Source organism: Pelecanus crispus, chromosome 12 (assembly GCF_030463565.1).
Source record: "Pelecanus crispus isolate bPelCri1 chromosome 12, bPelCri1.pri, whole genome shotgun sequence".
Lineage (NCBI taxonomy): Eukaryota > Metazoa > Chordata > Aves > Pelecaniformes > Pelecanidae > Pelecanus > Pelecanus crispus.
The window spans coordinates 15592844-15605649 of record NC_134654.1 but is presented as its reverse complement, the minus strand read 5'-3'; the positions used below and the strand labels follow the sequence as shown (position 1 = coordinate 15605649).

The 12806-nt window shown below is 48.3% G+C and overlaps 1 pseudogene; it reads left to right on the top strand.

Moving 5' to 3' along the window:
• LOC104027666 (myosin-13-like) overlaps positions 1-12806 on the top strand; it is a 61159-nt pseudogene that overhangs the window by 21154 nt on the left and 27199 nt on the right.

Genomic DNA, 12806 nt, shown 5'->3' with positions numbered 1-12806 from the left:
AAAGGAGAAAATCCAGCTGCCAGGAGATGGACTTCAGTGACTTTTCTGGTTTTTTTCTGCAGACCTACTCAGCTCTCTTCTGTGTCACCGTCAAGCCCTACAAGTGGCTGCCAGTGTACAACCTGGAGGCAGTGTTGGGCTACCAAGGTAAAAAGTGCCAGGAGGCACCTCCACACATCTTCTCCATCTCTGACAATGCCTATCAGTTCATGCTGACTGGTGAGCTTTTCTATTTTGACCAGACTCATAGAAAAAAATCAGTGTCAGAAACACTGCTTCTGCCAAATGCTATTCCTTATCTGCCGTGGGCTCAGTTGCTTTTGCCATCTCTCACAGCGTGCTACCCCAGTTCCTTGTTCTGTGTCATGTTGCAGATTATCTGTTTGGGCTCCCAACTGTTGTGGAATTAGATGTGCCTATTTTATCTCTATGTGATGCAAAACCAGCTCCAGACAGTTTTCCCTGTCTCCTGAAATAGATTTTTTTATTCTTGAAGTGCTGTGCTGTTGTACTGCACATTATCTGTATGTCTGGTCTAAGTACTAAGCTAAGCACCGTAACAGGAGCCACTGCAAAGAGCAGTTGCAGTTGGATAGGACACACTATCTGGGAAGTCCTTAGTCAGCACACCAGTGTGTGGCTTCAAGCAACAGCAAGTAGGTTCAGAACAGAGCTGGAAGAAATATTTTCATCAAATACATGGTTTGAATCAAGTCCTGTCCCTTATTAAATAGTAATAAAGGTAAAGAATGGTAGAGACAGAAGCAAAGAGGAGAGGGTGGGATGGAGCAAAGGTGGAGGAGAGAAGACAAAAAGTGGAGTACAGGGAGGGGAAGAGAGGAGGAGAAAAAGACCATGCATCTTTTCAGTTTTGCTTGCAGAGATTTTTTTTCTTTCCCTTTGATGGGCACTAGGTCACAGGTTACCTGAGAACCAGCACTTCTCCCTACAGCTTATCTGACTGCAGTTATTTTTCCCTTTGACAGATCGTGAAAATCAGTCTATCCTAATCACGTAAGTACATCTGTTACTTTCAACTTTGTCTCCAACAAAAAGTGGGCAGATAATTCTTCGCTCTGTGCTTTCTTTTAACAGTGGAGAATCTGGTGCAGGGAAGACTGTGAGCACAAAGTGTGTCATCCAGTACTTTGCAACAATTGCAGCAAGCGGGGACTTGACCAAGAAGAAGGAGTCCTGGATGAAGGTGTGAGGAAGAAAGGCTTGGCAGAGGGGCAGTCTGGGATGTTATCAGCTTGTGGCTGTGGACAGCACTGGTGACAAACATTTACCTCAAAATACAAAATATTTTTTATTAGCTTTAGCCACTCTCAAAAAGCAGTAAGACCAGGGACTGATATGCAGTTAGGACCACAACAAATACAAGCCACCAGAGCTGCCACTGTCACTGCCCAGGTGTAGCTTCACCTGGACTGAAACTAGGTCTGGGGGATTGGTGTCCAGGAAGAATCAGAAGCTCCAGTTTCTTCACATGGACCAGCCTGTCCCTGTGGCTGAGAGGCGAGAGCTCTGACCATGGGAGAATTCTGAATAGGAGAAAAATGAATTATTTACCATTTACACATAGTGCTGTTTCTTGGTGCTGTAGTCGAGAAGATGCTGTAGTAATGCTGTATAGCTGAAATGAAGGGCACGTGGCTGCACATGTAATCAGGTGAGCCACAACATAGTCACTTTTTCCTACCACGTAGTCCATGATGTTTTTCAATAATTATTCAAATATTCTCACAGGGTACGCTTGAGGATCAATTCCACTGAGGATCAGTGCCTACCCGCTGCTGGAGACCTTCGGAAATGCCAAGACTGTGACAAATGACAATTCCTTGTGCTTTGTGAGTCATCATGTTTCTCTCTGCCCTCCTGCATTTGTAATCCTGTTTGCTTATTACTTGCAACTGGGAGCCACTGGGCTGGGAGAAATGTTCTTGCTGACAAATTTCTTGGTTGGTTGTCATGTGCCGATGTGTTTACAGCTGTTTCATGCTCATAGCTGCATGGGCTGCAACAAACTGTTCTGCTTTATCTATCTTTGAATATCTAAGATAGTTCAGACTGATTTGGAGATGCTGTCACAGAGATTCAAGAGCGAAAAACATGCTGGCATGTTACCCTGAGAATACTGCACTGAGCACTACCTTTTGTCTGCTTGCCAGGGTAAATTCATTCGTGTTCATTTTGGCAGCCCAGCCCCCCGCCTAGAGCGGGGAAGAGCGGGAAAGGGCGAGCTGGTGACGTGCAGCAGCTCTGACGCAGCGTGGGCGGGGCCAGGAGTGACGGCGGCAGTTTAAAACCCGGTGTAACTGCCACTTGGGCGCAGTCACCGAGGTCGGGGGCTCCGGAGCGGATGCTCGTGCCGGGGCACCCTTGCGAAGGCGGCAAAGGTGCAGGGAGAGAGCGGGCAGCCCAGCCCCCAGCCTAGAGCGGGAAAGGGCGAGCTGCTGACGTGCGGCAGCTCTGACGCAGCGTGGGCGGGGCCAGGAGTGACAGCGGCCAAACCCCCCCGCCTATAAAAGCAGCCCCCAGGGAGCGCCAGCGACCAGGAGTGTGGCGCGTCAGTTTGCGCGAGCAGGGAAGGCCGAGTGCCCCCGCTCCCTAGTTCCAAAGGGAAACTCAGGCAGTGGTCATCGTCCTTCCAGGAGAATACCCGGCAGCTATGGTTACCACTCACCCGAAAGCCGCCACCAGAAGGAATGCGGTGACCCAGACGGAGCTCCCGCACAAACAAGCAGCCGTCCAGGTCTCCGGCTGCAGGGAGTGCCTAAGCCTGTCGCTTGTGCCGGAGGGCAGTGGAGACAGCAAATGTATTCGCTGTGACCAGGTAGATGGTCTCAGCCTGGTGGCAGAGTTGGAGGAGGGGGTGGAAAGGCTGAGGAGTATCAGGGCGTGCGAGAGGGAGATAGACTGGTGGAGCTGCACCCGACTGTCCCTGGGGCCAAGGCAGCAGATGGAGGCCCCACAAGGAGCGGAGGATCCCCTACCCTCTTGCCAGCAAGCAGAAGGAGGGGATCCAAGAGACGGGGGGGAATGGAAACAGGTCCCTACCCAGGGAGGCAGGCGAATCCCCTCCCGGCCTCCCTCACCTTCCCAGTTACCCTTAGATAAAAGATATGGGGCTCTGGAAGTTGAGGGCCAGGCAAGTGGGGAAGTAGGTGAAGGTGAAGGTCCAGCCAGGCGGTTGCCGAGGGCCAGTCAGTCAGCCCCATGCATTACGACTGCCCCTCTTAAGAGAAAGAGGAGGGTAATTGTGGTAGGCAATTCCCTCCTGCGGGGAACCGAGGGCCCAATCTGCCATCCAGACCCATCCCACAGGGAAGTCTGCTGCCTCCCTGGGGCCCGGGTTAGGGACGTTACTAGGAAACTTCCCAACCTTGTAAGGCCCTCCAATTATTACCTGTTGCTGGTTGTACAGGTTGGCAGTGATGAGATTACAGAGAGAAGTCCTAAAGCAATCAAGAGGGACTTCAGGGCACTGAGGCGATTGGTCGCAGGATCGGGAGCGCAGGTAGTGTTTTCCTCAATCCCATCAGTGGCAGTAAAGAGTGCTGAAAGGAATGGAAAAACTCACCTGATTAACAGGTGGCGCAGAGACTGGTGCCATTGGTGGAATTTTGTTTTTTTCAATCATGGGGAGGTTTACATGGCATCGGGCCTGCTGGTGGCTGATGGAGATCAGCTGTCTCCAAAGGGGAAGAGGATTCTCACCCATGAGTTGGTGGGGCTCATTGAGAGGGCTTTAAACTAGGTTCGAATGTGGAAGGGGATATAACCAGGCTTGCTAGAGAGGAGCCCAGGGGTGGCATGGCAACGTTGGGGGCAAAATCGATAGCCTGTCTCAAGTGCATGTACACCAATGCATGCAGCATGGGCAACAAACAGGAGGAGCTGGAAGCCCTTGTGCAGCAGGATGGCTATGACATAGTCACCATCACAGAAATGTGGTGGGATGACTCTCATGACTGGAGTGCTGCACTGGATGGCTGTAAGCTCTTCGGAAGGGATAGGCAAGGAAGGAGAGGCGGTGGGGTGGCTCTGTATGTTAGGGAGTGTTTTGACTGTATAGAGCTCGACAGTGGTGATGATAAGGTTGAGTGCTTATGGGTAAGGATGAGGGGGAAGGCCAACAAGGCAAATGTCCTGTTGGGTGTCTGCTATAGACCACCCAACCAGGATGTAGAGATGGATGAAGCGTTGTACAAGCGGCTGGCAGAAGTCTCGCAATCACCAGCCCTTGTTCTTGTGGGGGACTTCAACTTGCCGGACATCTGCTGGAAATACAACACAGCAGAGAGGCAACAGTCTCGGAAGTTCCTAGAGTGTGTGGAGAATAACTTTCTGACACAGCTGGTAAGGGAGTGTTGCGTCAAGAGAGGCTTTGGAAGGTACCCAATTTATCGTTATAAGTCCGGTCACGTTCAGTGCACTGAACTATCACGATTACGGATTCACAAATAACGTAGGCACCTTTCGTCTAGTCGTGCTGCATGAACTATCACGGCCACACTTAAAGCGTCTGGTCGCGTTCAATGACACAGCTAGACCAATAAATCAAAGCAATTTATTAAAGCAACAGACACACAGGTTCTTTGGATTACCGGTGATAAATTCACTGACTGCAAGGCACATGTAAATACCAAAGTTTAGAATAACACAGATGCATCAACAGACCTAAAGCGACTCTATAGAGGTTTCTAAGTTTCCCGGGGAGGCACTTGGTATAACCAAGTGTTAGATTCTTACCCAAAGGCGTCCCGATGGGGAGGCAAGAGAGGCTCAGCGCGTCGACTGATCCCAGAGGTCAGAGTAGTACACGGTGGTATCTTCCCCTAACATCCCCTCTCTCTTGAGGTTAATTTATACTATTTTTTACCTTTCAGGTGGAGCTTGAGGGACTCTAGTCATGCATACTTTGTTATGATTGGTGTAAAGTTTTCTCGCTTCGTTTTAAAGGTATAGGCTCAGAAAAATTCAGAGTGCAGGCTCAGTGAGGAGTGGTCTCACCTTGGAGGAGGGTAGGTTTTGGGATGGGAGTGTGTTTTGGTATTATAATGACATTATAATGAGTAAAGGTTACTAAAGGACAGCATTTTGCCAACATCATGATGGTTTGTTGCCTCCGGGTATCACTTATGCAGCTTATCAGTGCCATGGTGCCCCTTATCACAGGGCTTGGCCGTGATGTCTCCACACCACTCCACCCCCTGGGGAGTTCCTCTTAGAATCAGCACACCAGGCTCCCCTGGGTTGCGACATCCAAGATTACAGGCTTGGGGAACTTCCTGTGGAATCAATTCCAGCTGCGTACCACCCGGATTGCTTCTTCAAATGCTGTGCCTTTCTTGAAACTGAAAATCTAAGTCTATTGTCCAAGTCACCTCCAGCAATCACTCCACAGGGAGCCTACCAGGGGAGGTGCCTCTCTTGACCTGCTGTTTACAGAGAAGGGCTAGTGGGAGGTGTCGTGGTCAGAGGCCGTCTTGGGCTTAGCGATCATGATATGATAGAGTTCTTGATTCTGGGCCATGTAAAGAGGAGGGGCAGCAAAACTGCTACCAGGGACTTCCGGAGGGCAGACTTTGGCCTGTTGAGGACACTGGTTGGGAGGCAGTCCTGAAAGGCAAAGGGGTCCAGGAAGGCTGGGCCTTCTTCAAGAAGGAAGTCTTAAGGGCGCAGGAGCAGGCTGTCCCTGTGTGCCGTAAGACGAACTGGCAGGGAAGATGACCGGCCTGCTGAATAGGGAGCTTTTGCGGGGACTCAGGGAAAAAAGGAGAGTCTACCGCCTTTGGAAGAAGGGGCGGGCAACTCAGGAGGAATACAGGGATCTTGTTAGGTCATGCAGGGAGGAAATTAGAAAAGTAAAAGCCCAGCAAGAACTCAATCTGGCCAGTGTTGTAAAAGATAATAAAACTTGTTTTTATAAGTATATCAACAATAAAAGGAGAGCCAAGGAGGGTCTCCATCCTTTGCTGGATGTGGGGGGGAACATTGTCACTGAGGACAAGGAAAAGGCTGAGGTACTTAATGCCTTCTTTGCCTCTGTGTTTAATAGCCAGACCAGTCATCCCCAGGGTGCTCAGGCCCCGGAGCTGGAAGACAGGGACGGGGAGCAGAATGGAGCCCCCATAATCCAGGAGGAAGCAGTTAATGACCTGCTATGCCACCTGGATGCTCACAAGTCTATGTAGCCGGATGGGATCCACCTGAGAGTATTGAGGGAGCTGGCAGAGGAGCTTGCCAAGCCACTTTCCATCATTTATCAGCAGTTCTGGTTAACAGGGAAGATTATGGAGCGGTTCATCTTGAGTGTGCTCAACAGGCATATGCAGGTCAACCAGGGGATCAGGCCCAGCCAGCATGGGTTCATGAAAGGCAGGTCCTGCTTGACCAACCTGATCTCCTTTTATGACCTGGTGACCCGCCTATTGGATGAAGGAAAGGCTGTGGATGTCATTTACCTGGACTTTAGCAAAGCCTTTGACACAGTCTCCCATAATATTCTCCTTGGGAAGCTGGCAGCTCATGGCTTGGATGGGCGTACTCTTTGCTGGGTAAAAAACTGGTTGGGTGGCTGAGCCCAGAGAGTAGTGGTGAATGGAGTTAAATCCAGTTGGTGGCCGGTCATGAGCGGTGTTCCCCAGGGCTCTGTTTTGGGGCCAGCCTTGTTTAATATCTTTATTGATGATCTGGATGAAGGGATTGAGTGCACCCTCAGTAAGTTTGCAGATGACACCAAGTTGGGTGGGAGTGCCGATCTGCTGGAGGGTAGGATAGCCCTGCAGAGGGACCTGAACAGGCTGGACCGATGGGCCGAGGCCAACTGTATGAGGTTTAACAAGGCCAAGTGCTGGGTCCTGCACTTCGGTCACAACAACCCCATGCAACGCTACAGGCTGGGGGAAGAGTGGCTGGAAAGCTGCCTGGCTGAAAAGGACCTGGGGGTGTTGGTCGACAGCCAGCTGAACATGAGCCAGCAGTGTGCCCAGGTGGCCAAGGCGGCCAACAGCATCCTGGCTTGTATCAGGAATAGTGTGGCCAGCAGGAGCAGGGAGGTGATTGTCCCCCTGTACTCGGCGCTGGTGAAGCCGCACCTGGAATACTGTGTCCAGTTTTGGGCCCCTCAATACAAGAAAGACATTGAGGTGCTGGAGCGTGTTCAGAAAAGGGCAATGAAGCTGGTGAAGGGTCTGGAGCACAGGCCTTATGAGGAGCGGCTGAGGGAACTGGGGTTGTTTAAGCCTAGAAAAGAGGAGGCTGAGGGGAGACCTTATTGCTCTCTACAACTACCTGAAAGGAGGTTGTAGTGAGGTGGGTGTTGTGCTCTTCTCCCAAGTAACAAGTGATAAGATGAGAGGAAATGGGCTCAAGCTGCGCCAGGGGAGGTTTGGGTTGGAAATTAGGAAAAATTTCTTCACAGAAAGGGTAGTCAAGCATTGGAACAGGCTGCCCAGAGAGGTGGTGGAGTCACCATCCCTGGAAGCGTTCAAAAAACGGGTGGACATGGCACTCTGGGGAATAGTAGTCTAGTCTAGTCTACCCTTGATTGGTTTAGTGTGGACATGGTAGTGTAGGTTAATGGTTGGACTGGATGATCTTAAAGGTCTTTTCCAACCTAAATGATTCTGTGATTCTATTGTTCCTCTGGAAAACTGGCCTCTGGTGATATTGAGACCTGTGAGTAAAGGAGGTGGGCCTACTGCTTTACTGTAAAGTAAGGAAGAGTTTGAGGAATTTATATGTGCCTACATACTACTGACTGGCTGGCAAAGTCAAGTCACCTTCCAGCTGAAAGCTGAGAGAAGCTACCACATCTTCTACCAGATTCTTTCCAATAAGAAGCCTGAACTACTTGGAAAGGACAGCCATCACCTGGTGACATTGTACAGTAAAATCAATATGGGAAACTTTTCCCTAAATATGCCAGCTCAGTGACAGAGGGTCCAGTGGCACCTGCTGGCCTAGCGCCATCTGTCACAAGCACCCAGCTTCCCCTTTCGGCAGGTGCCTCAGGCTGTGCAAAGCACTGAAGCTTTGATCATGTGCTTATTTATGTTATCTGCATTCCAGCATCACCAATGACTGGGTTACCAAAGCTGTACACAGCACTTTTATCTCTGTATAATGGTGTTGCACTAGGGGTTACTCCACCTCCAATTTATCTTCCTTGGTTAAGTTCTAATGAAAACTATGTGCAGGTGAGATGTGGGGGTGGATAATTTACTCTGCTTACACCTTGCTGTTCTTGCAGGTGTGGAAAGTCCAACCATGTCCAGATCCAGCTATGGGCCAGATCCTGTGAATAATCTTCAATAGAAAGGTTAGAAATTCTCTGGGTGCAGGATGGCCAGATATACTGATCTACAAACAGTCTATCTGAACTCTTCATCATATGGGCAAAAGTTCTTCCCCGTTTCCAGTATAGCTCCTCCAGCCTTTTCTCCCTTCCCACTGCCATGGCATACCCTACCCATGCCCCACATCTGTCCCAAACCCTTTTGCCACACACTCAACTAACTGCACTCATCCTCACTCGACTGCCCATCCCTCCCAGCTATCCACAGAACATCTCCCAAGATGGAACTCCTACCCCAATCCTCCCACTATGTGCCCTTCCAACATTGACCACCTCCCTCTTCCCTTCCCAGAGAGACTGCCGTGTGGGACTGCATGTCTGTACAAGGACACAAACAGATTTATCTTCAATGTATGGAGGGCTTCCTCTCCTGCACGCTGCACAACCCCACTGCATGTCTGCACACCTTCACTTTTGCTCTTACTCTGCCATAGGACTCAGGACTGAAAACGAGTTGTGAATTTTGGCCTCAATTAGATGGAGATAAACAGACATGTTTGTATTACTTATAAGGACCAGCACACAACCCCGGTGGGTGCAAGGGGTGTTCAGGATGGATTAGTATGTGTCATGTATGAGGATAAGCACATAGAAGTATTACCTAAAAGTATCTTTCTTAAAAGCTGTTTCTTTGGATGGCCCTTGTTCCTTGTCTGCTAGGACTGAATGTTCAGCTCCCAGTTCACAGCATATTAAACTGGTAGGACTGAGAACCTGCCTGGGACTTTCTGCTCATCCAGTGGAAGGAAGATGAATGGATTTACTCTGTCTTTCTTGTCCTTTAATAGAAAACCAAGAGTCTGGGGATGCAGAAGGAGAAAGAGCCTGTGAAACCTTGCTGAGCTGTTGTACCATTTTCACTGGAAGGATCTGGCTCTCACGCCTTCATTTGTCTTGCAGAGGTGCTCCTCATCACAACCAACCCGTATGACTACCCATTCATCAGCCAAGGGGAGATTTCTGTGGCCAGCATTGATGACCAAGAGGAGCTTGTTGCCACAGATGTGAGTACATTTAGCAAGGAGAGACAGTATCACTTTTACCATCACCACCATTATAATGAACTGATCTATCTGGTGTGCAGGCAACCATTGACATTTTGGGCTTCAGCCACGATGAGAGAACAGGGATTTACAAACTGACAGGAGCAATCCTGCACTATGGGAACATGAAGTTCAAGCAGAAACCATGTGAGGAGCAGGCAGAGCCAGATGGCATGAAAGGTAATACCTGCATGGTTTGGAGAGACGTATTTCCAACTGTTTGCATACCATTTTTCACTAGAAATGCAAGGACCCTTCCAGGAAAGAAACAGTTGTTCCTTGATGAACATAAAAAGGAGGTTCAGCCTTCAACTTACCACCTCCTGTAGAGTCACTTTCTGCATCTACTTTATTCCTGATGGCTCTGCTGAAGGACCTTGTGACTGGGACATGTTACTGTAGTGTTCAGTTTCTGGTAAAACATCCAGACTTGTTCTGCTCGAGTGATATTGCAGAGAAGTGGCTTGAAGGGAAAATCACTCTGTTGTCCCATCACCAATGCACTCAGTGGTTTTACCACTGTTGGGGCTGCTGTAGTCACTCAATCATGAGGACCAGCCCTACAAGGCTCTTTGGAAAAGTAAATGAGACTGTTGTTCAAGCTTTGTGGATAGGGTAAAGCCAACCAGTTTGGCAGGTTTCAGAGTGAGCTCTGGCTGGCTCCAATGCATTCTGTCTGTCCAAGCTAAGAAAGTCTTTCAGCTTTTTTTTTTTTTGTTTTACAGAGCCTGACAATGCAGCATACCTGATGGGCCTGAACGCATCAGACTTGCTGAAAGCTTTGTGCTATCCCGGGCAAAAGTAGGAAATGAATATGCCATGAAGGGCCAAACAGTGGATCAGGTGAGTGTCAGGGAGCAGCAGGAACTGTCCTCTCCCTAAGGGACAGGAGTGGGTGCAGGTCACAGCTGAGGATAGTGAGGACCATTAAGGCCTATCAGTGTACTTTCTGGGCTGACAGTATCTATGTATAGTGGAGAGGCATTTTATTCTGGTGATGCACTAGCAGTGCCCTGACACAGCTGTGTGAACCATCTCCCTGCAGGTGCACCAGGCAGTGAATGCCATTTCCAAGTCAGTCTCTGAAAAACTCTTCTTGTGGATGGTGGTTTGCATCAACCAACAACTGGATACTAAGCAGCCAAGACAGCACTTTATTGGGGTCTTAGGCATTGCTGGCTTTGAGATTTTTGAGGTTTGGTTTTACATAGCACTCTCAGACCTCTGGCTGTCTTAAAAGCTTTTTTCCTTTTGTTTGACTTCTCTGACCTTCTCTCTCCTCCTGACCCCAATGCAGCCCTCAAGAACAGGGCAAGTCTCTCAGAAGCTGCTTCTGCCTTTGTAGATCCATTAACCACTTTATAAGAGAAAAGAAATGGCAGAAGCATAGCCATGAAGCTGCTGTGTCCCTCCCCACAGAATCTGTATTTAGTGACATTAGGGTCACCCAAAAACATCGCCAAAGAAGGCTGCATCAACCATGTGCTGCACAGCACAACTTTTCTGTAAGCCTGGACCACCCATGATATATCTTTTACGCTATTATCAAAACCCTTCAGGGATAGTCTGGCTGACCTTGCCTTGACATCTCTATGAAATAAATTGATTTGGGTCAGTTTAACAATATTAACATGCTTACTCAAATATTAGTTCAACAGCTTTGAGCAGCTGTGCATCAGCTTCACCAATGAGAAACTGCAACAGTTCTTCAACCACCACATGCTTGTGCTGGAGCAGGAGGAGTACAAGAAGGAAGGAATTCAATGGGGGTTCATTGACTTTGGGATGGACCTGGCTGCTTTCATTGAGCTCATTGAGAAGGTGAGTTTCTTACGCAGCTTGTGCAATCACACAAATGAGACCTGGAAGGGGTTCTTGAGAGTGTTTGCACTGAGTGCCTTCAATACACACTCTCTGTGAAGCTTCCAGATCTCCTTACCTCCTCCCTTCCTTTAAACATAACCCTTGTGATTAATTATCCACTGACTGGAAATGTATTCTGCCTTCTGAAAAGACATTGATTTTATTTCTTTGCTCTGTCTTTCTTTCTTCTACATCATTATAAATCGTCATTTCATTGTCATATTTACCCCAGTTGTATTCTGTCTTTGCATATTGGTTCCACCTCACGTTTTCCTCTCAGTTAAATTCAAATGTTAGAAAGTCTCATGTCTGCTTGCTTTTTGCTCCTTCTGGATAAGGAGACATCACTACTGTATTCCAAGAAGTTACTGCACAATTTTTGCTTGGCTTGCTTTGTTTTCCAGCCAATGTCTGGTAGTTGAAAACCTTATTTGTGAAGGTCTGATGCTTTTGAATATCTTGCCAGCTGCTCACAAAAAGTCTTGCTTACCTGCTCCTCCCAAGCTAATTCTCTATAAAATACCTCCAGTACTTTAATTTTAGCATTTCTTTCACCCCATATTATTATAACATGAATTAATCTTACTTGAAAACACCTTTTTTCTATTCAGCCTATGGGTATCTTCTCCATCCTGGAAGAGGCGTACATATTCCCCAAGGCAACTGACACTTCTTTCAAGAACAAGCTCTATGACCAGCATCTGGGCAAGTCCAGCAACTTCCAGAAGCCCAAGCCCAGCAAAGGAAAGGCTGAGGCCCACTTCTCCCTGGTGCACTGCACTGGTACAGTGGACTACAACATCTCTGGCTGGCTTGAGAACAGCAAAGACCCCCTGAACAAAACTGTTCTGGGGTTATGTCAGAAAACATCTATGAAAATTTTATGCAATCTTTATGCCACCTTTGCTTCCATGGATGAAGGTAAGATCAGAGGATTACATCTCCTGTCTGGTGGTTCCAACTATAGCTATCACCTGACTTGAATCAGAGTTGAGTCAGTATTTGTGCTGTATGTATTAGATGCATAATTATAATGCTGTCAAAGGGATGTACAGCAGTACCTCAGTCGGACTGTCATTTCATTTTCCAGCTGAAGGTAGTAGTATTAAGAAGAAATCAATCAAGAAAAAGGGCTCTTCCTTCCAAACTGTCTCTGTACTCTTTTGGGTAGGTGTGTTCTCCGGCACAGCATGGGCCAGCTGCAGAAAATGCTAAGGAGGCAGTCCTGTCAGATCTGTCTGCACTAGTTCACCATTCCTACTTTCTCTGTTGCCATACAATACTGTGGAAAGTTACCTTTGGGATCTGGTAAAGGTTAATTTGAATTCTGCTTTGCTGATGAAGTCCAATAGGATGATTGTGGAGAAGGGAAGCCATATGCTCTGATCAGGTTGCACAGTTTCAAGACAGCCCAGACTGTCTTGGCTATGACCTTTGGTGCTAACAGCATCCTTCCCTTATTTGGCTGTAATTGGCTTCTTCCAGGATGTGTCTCTGAGTACAGGGTGTTGTGTGGCAACTAGTTCCTTGCAGTC